Consider the following 6,000-nt stretch of genomic DNA (forward strand, 5'->3'; position numbering starts at 1 on the left):
AACAGTATATAAAAAACCTGATGTTGATACTCTGTCATACTTAAACACAGTACTGCTAGAATGTATTTCATATAAATGCAAAGTTTCTTGGCACTCATACCTTTTTTTAAATAAATAAACACCTTGCAAAGTCAGCAGCATAAATACTCCAGTGCCTGCATTTGTTATTCTAAAGAAAAACAGTCATTACTAAGTCAAAACAGTTAGGTAGAAGTCAGAATGCTAGGGTTATTTTTCTCCAGTGTTAGGAGGGCCTGAAGTGCAGTTCCTCAGAACACAAATTTAGAAGCAGAAGGTTTCCTCATCTAACTCGTATTGTTTTGCATGTTACTGTTCTGCATGTTTTCGTCTCCCTTTCCCAGCCATTCTTTCTTTGTTTCCTCCTTCTGTCACTTATCTTAAGCAAATCACATCAGAAATGATGCCAGTGTCATGCTGCTGGTGTTAATGTTCTTCAAGTTTACACCAAAGACTAGATTTTACTTCAAGACCATGAAGTATTTCTGTAGATGGGTAATTTGGACCTAAAAAATAGTTTTGTTTTTCTCAACAGACCTATTTCCCAGACATAAAATTAAGCACACATTACGGCCCAAGAGTATGCATGCTCTGAGCCCATTCATGACTGACTCCACCATTTGTAACCACGGCACCTTTACCCATCTGTAGTTGCCACCATTCAGTTCATCCCCTCTCAAATTTGGCTCTGCAGGTGCCACAGAAGTTTACCACACATATTAATAAAGTAGGACAAACAAACTTGCCTTTCCTCCCAAATGTCTGATTAACTTACAAACAGCTTATTTAAATGCTTATTACACCTTTAATCAAGAGACAATAGAAAAGATATAAAAATAAAGCTGTCCACTTGTTTTCTTCCACCTCACCTTTGATCTTCCTTTGACAGCTCTAAGTGCCATTTAGTTTGGTTACTCTGGGCTGGGAGAGGACTGCCAGGTTTTGCTGCACACGCTGGCTAAGCGTCTCTGGATATTCTCCCAGTGCTCACAGACATAACTGGGACAGTTCCTCTTTCTCCTCCTTTGAAGGATCTTGTTTGCCCTTGCACTCACAGCTGAGGAGAGCTTGAGTGTCACCCTTCAGTAGACAGCTTTTCTGCTGTCTAAGAAAGGATCATAGTCTTTAAACTGTATCTTCATGTTGCCACTGTTTAACCTGCTTTGATTTAGCTGTATTTGCTCCATCAGCATAAAAACAGCCAGTCAAACTGTAACCCACAGGACATTTACACAAACCACATTAATGTATCTAACCCTGCCTTCTATACTAGGGGACACCAGACTGACTCACTAATGTGGAAGATACATGGGAATATACACGTGCTCTCTGTTCTCAACTTCTCTTTCGCTCTGATCAACCCAGCCACTTTTCACAAGTGGAGAGCAGGCTTAGAAAGCACACAACACTATGCAAACCGTTCTGTTCTAACAAAATCTGATATTGTGGTGTTTTTTTTAAAAAATATATTAAGTTCTTATTCTCCCAAATTCAGTTGGATTCTCACCATGTTATGTCTAAAAGGGATGTCCTCAGAGAGAAGTCAGGGGCACAGCAGGACAGCATGAAAAGAGACAACTACAAAAATTACTACATCTGCCATCCTGGACTCCAGGTTCTCCCTGTATGAAAGCACATGTCTAAGCAGCTGTGCATCATGCAGGATATCATTCCTCAAAACTCACCTTCTCAAGAGAGGGCAAAGACTGCATCATGAGGTCAAGGTATAGGATCTGGGTGCCAGTCAGTTAGATGGGGGCAGCCAAGCTTTGAGGTTCTGAAGTAGAGTCTTGTGAGGTTATTGTGTTATTAACCTAGGAAGGTGGGGCACTGAAAATCAGGTTCAGGCAGCCAGGGGAACATCAGACAGATTTGGGATAGACTGAAACTATAGTAAAAAAGGCAGAGAGGGGAGAGAGACTATAAAATAGCGTGACCAGCAGGACCAGGGAAGTGATCCTTCCCCTGTACTCTGCATTGGTGAGGCCACACCTTGAGTACTGTGTTCAGTTCTGGGCCCCTCAGTTCAGAAAGGATGTTGAGGTGCTGGAGCGGGTCCAGAGAAGAGCAACAAGGCTGGTGAAGGGACTGGAGCACAAGTCCTGTGGGGAGAGGCTGAGGGAGCTGGGGTTGTTTAGCCTGGAGAAGAGGAGGCTCAGAGGTGACCTCATCACTGTCTATAACTACCTGAAGGGAAGTTATAGCCAGGTGGGGGCTGGTCTCTTTTCCCAGGCACTCAGCAATAGAACAAGGGGGCACGGGCTTAAGCTCTGGCAGGGGAAATTTAAGTTGGATATCAGAAAAAAATTTTTTACAGAGAGAGTAATCAGGCATTGGAATGGGCTGCCCAGAGAGGTGGTGGATTCACCATCCCTAGAGATTTTTAAACACAGATTGGACGTGGCGCTGGGTGCCATGATCTAGTAAATGAACTAGAGTTGGACCAAGGGTTGGACTCGATGATCTTGGAGGTCTTTTCCAACCCAATCGATTCTATGATTCTATGATTCTATGAAACCAAAAGAACGTGTGCAAATAAAAAAAAAAAAATAAAAAAAAGAGGGAGAAAAAGAAAAAATGCAGAAACTATGACAGTGGTAAAGAGTTATTCTTTTGTTCTTTCTTCTTAACTGGACTAAATTCAATACAGACATGCAGCCAAAAGTTTTAAGCTCTTGTTCAAAATGTAAGTAACTGCAGACCTAAGCAATCCTTCACTCTCCTCCAGCTCTTTCCCTCATTTGGTAGCAATAGGAATGCTGGGACTCATAGCAGAACTGAGTTTAGAAGATGCATCAAGCAAGGAAGCAGTCAGAGCTTTCATACAGCAATGATTAAATGAGTTTGACCTGGGAGTTGTTGAAAAGAAAGATGCCAGCTTCCTCAACCTTTGCAGTTCTTCCGAGAGACAACCGTGCAGTTACTCCATACCACGTTGCTGACGTGACAACAGGTTTTTTTTCTCTAAGCTTTCTCCCCTTCAAGAAGTAAAGCAAAAATTCCAACCGTATAGCAGGGTCTTGTGAAAAACAGCTGGTCTTAAAGAGCACAAATTTGTTCAGTTCTTCTCTGCACTGAATCCTGACAACAAATGGAACCAGAGGCACTGGTACTGACCGCACTTCACCGCTGATTATTTTAGCAGAAATTACTACGACTTAAGGATTATGAGGAGCCCTGGTCTACAGCCAGAGCTCTGGAACACAAGCCAGGACTAAATACCACTTCTCTCCCTCTCTGTCTCATCCTTAACTGAGATTCACATTGTCTTTGCTCATGCTGACAGATTTCTTTGACCACCTGGCAGGATATATAGGAAAACACAAATGCAAATAAATATGTATTAGGTATGTCGTGACACAGTTACTGCTTAAAAGTCCTTTTATGTTTCCATCAATATGCATAAAATTACTTTCTTCTCTGGTATCACAATACAGTATCCATAAGACTGGTGTATGGGGCAGTTAGTTGCAAATTCTTTCAAATGCTGTCAGCAGCTTCAGACAGAGTCCTGAATAACATTCCACCATATACTCTGGTACCAGTTTTCCAGTAATAACCACACTTAAAGTATTTACCAATACAGCTAGCACTTAAATCACTGTTCAATTAGGTTAAAAATAGACTATTAATAAAAAAATGCAACAAAATGGTAGTATGTTCTTGATTATAAACATACACATTTATAATCAACTATCAAACGAAGAAAATAGCTGACTGTTCTTGCCCTTGATGCCTGTTGCTATTTCCTTAAGAGAGTTTATAGAAATTAATATGCTGATGACAGAAATGTTCTGAGTCAGCCTCACACAGACCTGAACAAAATACTGGGCTGTTCTACCCCTGTAATGCACTAAAAAAACCCAACTTCTAAAAGAACACTTACTAGGTAAATTACATTATGAATGCCATTCCTTTCTATTCAGTTGCATATCCATGGTCAAAATTCCTGCATCCAACATTTTAGTTAACCAAATTAAAGTGAAAAAAGTGTTAAGTCATCCACACATCACTGAATGAGCTTCACATTCCTTTCCAGCATGTCACTTTTCTCACCTGCAAGAATTTCTGCTTTTGCCTATTACCTATGTTTTTCAGCATTTCTGTAAAACAACCTGTGACAAATTTCTATTTCAGCACTTAGAAGTGTTAAAAGTATAGTCATCAGTTCAGAGATATTTGCTATTCAGGATTTATATTTTATTCATTTTGTCCCACGATGTTCCATTCAATCTCTGGGCTTAACGCAGGCACAAATCCCACCATCTGCACTGCTGAGGGTTCCTACAGCAGATCTGCCATGTTAGCCTCTCTGCCAAATACAACATAGCACACAAAGGTCTCAATCTTTTCAAAGGCACTATAAATAACCACATTCGTTTCATACCTCTCGTGAACGCTGTTTCAAGCGATCATTCCCTTGTTGACTTAGTTCGTGAATTTAAAGGGCTATAAAAGCACTGCGCCGTTGTGGGGGAACTGAAGGTTACCCCTCGGCTGTGCTGCGCTAGCAAAGGTCCGTTTTACTCCAGGGAAGAGCCGCCTTGCTGCTCTGAGAAGGAGCGGGGTCTGGAAGGAGTTACACCCACCGAATTTGCATTGATGGGTGAGGAAGCAGCAGATAAGAGAGAGAAAGAACTAAAAGGCAGACCGTGGCACATCAGGTCACTGGTAGATTAAATTCAAGCAGGTATTTTGGTTATTCTGCGGAAGAGACAGCTCTCCCAGAACCCGAGTAACTGAGAAGGGCGGCACCGGCGCCCCCGTCCCCGCCCCGTCCCACGGCAATACCGTCCCCGCAGCAAGCGCTGCGTCTTCGACCGACGGCGCGACTCTGCCGCGGGAGCAGGGAGGGCTGCAGCCCGTCCTTCCCCGCCGCGGGCACGGAGCGGGACCCCGGCCGGACCCTCCGCACTCTCACGGTCGGACCAGCCCGGCAGCTTCTGCCGCCTCGGAGCGCGGGTGCGACACGAGGCCGCCCCGCCAGCCCGCAGCCGCCCAGCGGCGGGCGCCTCATTCCTCGCCTCAACTCTGTCACTTCCTCAACGCCAAGAGCCGCTCTTCCTCTTTCTCCCCACCCTCCCAAAACGCAACTCGGCCCCGCCACGCCGCTCGTCTGGGCCGGCCCGCATCGGGGGCACAGAGGTCCCCCCTGCTGCTCCATACCAGCCCTCGGGGTGGAGCGGGAGTTGGAACTGGAGCTGGGGCTGACCGGCCAGCACTTACCGCCGCAGGATGTGCTCGCTGCAACGAAGTGCCGTCGGCGGGCAGGAGCAGGAGCAGCGACCGCGGGTTGCCAGGCGCCGCCGGGCACCTCCCGCGCTGGGCGGTGGGCACAGCCCGTAGCGGCGACGGACCCGCCCCGCCCCTACCTGCCCGGGGCGGGAGGAAGAGGCACCCGAGCTGCGCACCCCGCGGTGGCGCTCGCCCTCTCCCTCCTCACTCCGCCAGCGCGGGCGAAAATAGCAACAGGCGCTGGGTCCCGGCCCGGGGCGGGCGGAGCGAGACAGGCGCCTGCCAGAGGCGGCGGGCAGCCGGCGACAGGCAGGCGTCCATGTCGCGACAGCGGGCAGCTGAGGTCCCCTCCCTGGGCTCGTGTCATCCCTCTTGACGAGCATTTCGGCGACGCTGCCCTGCGTGTCTGGCACAGCCTCCGTTCTCTCGCGGAAAACGTGTCACAGTGAGCCTGAGCGGACCGCGAGGTTGGCTGAAATTGCGAGCAAAGTTTGCTCACAAAACTGGGGCTAACCCTGCCCCTGGACTCTGAAGCGGCCAAGTCGCCCCACGGGTGTGGGCCCAACATAGAACACAAAGGTCTCAACCGGGACCTCAAACTCAAGGCGGGGCAGTGTTCTGCGGGCTCACCTTCGCTGAGCCACCCTCACGCTTTCCGTGCACGAGACACAACATGCATAAAATCATTCTGAGAGCTGGTATTACTTGGTCTTTCAGTTGCCAGAGAGGATAAGGAACGAATGGCTC

The 6,000-nt window shown here is 47.1% G+C and overlaps 1 protein-coding gene across 5 annotated transcripts in view; it reads right to left on the bottom strand.

The window, feature by feature from the left end:
* The window catches only part of TBC1D1 (TBC1 domain family member 1), a 111,055-nt gene extending 105,584 nt beyond the window's left edge, over positions 1 to 5,471 (bottom strand). For 2 of the 5 annotated variants that reach the window (XM_071556647.1, XM_071556648.1), the window contains exon 1: positions 5,245 to 5,471. The gene's annotated coding sequence lies outside the window, so the exon portion shown is untranslated. The remainder of the gene's footprint in view (positions 1 to 5,244) is intronic. The other 3 variants (XM_071556652.1, XM_071556651.1, XM_071556650.1) reach the window with 2 other exon arrangements.
* Between the last annotated feature and the right edge of the window lie 529 nt (positions 5,472 to 6,000).

Source organism: Pithys albifrons, chromosome 5, assembly GCF_047495875.1.
Source record: "Pithys albifrons albifrons isolate INPA30051 chromosome 5, PitAlb_v1, whole genome shotgun sequence".
NCBI lineage: Eukaryota > Metazoa > Chordata > Aves > Passeriformes > Thamnophilidae > Pithys > Pithys albifrons.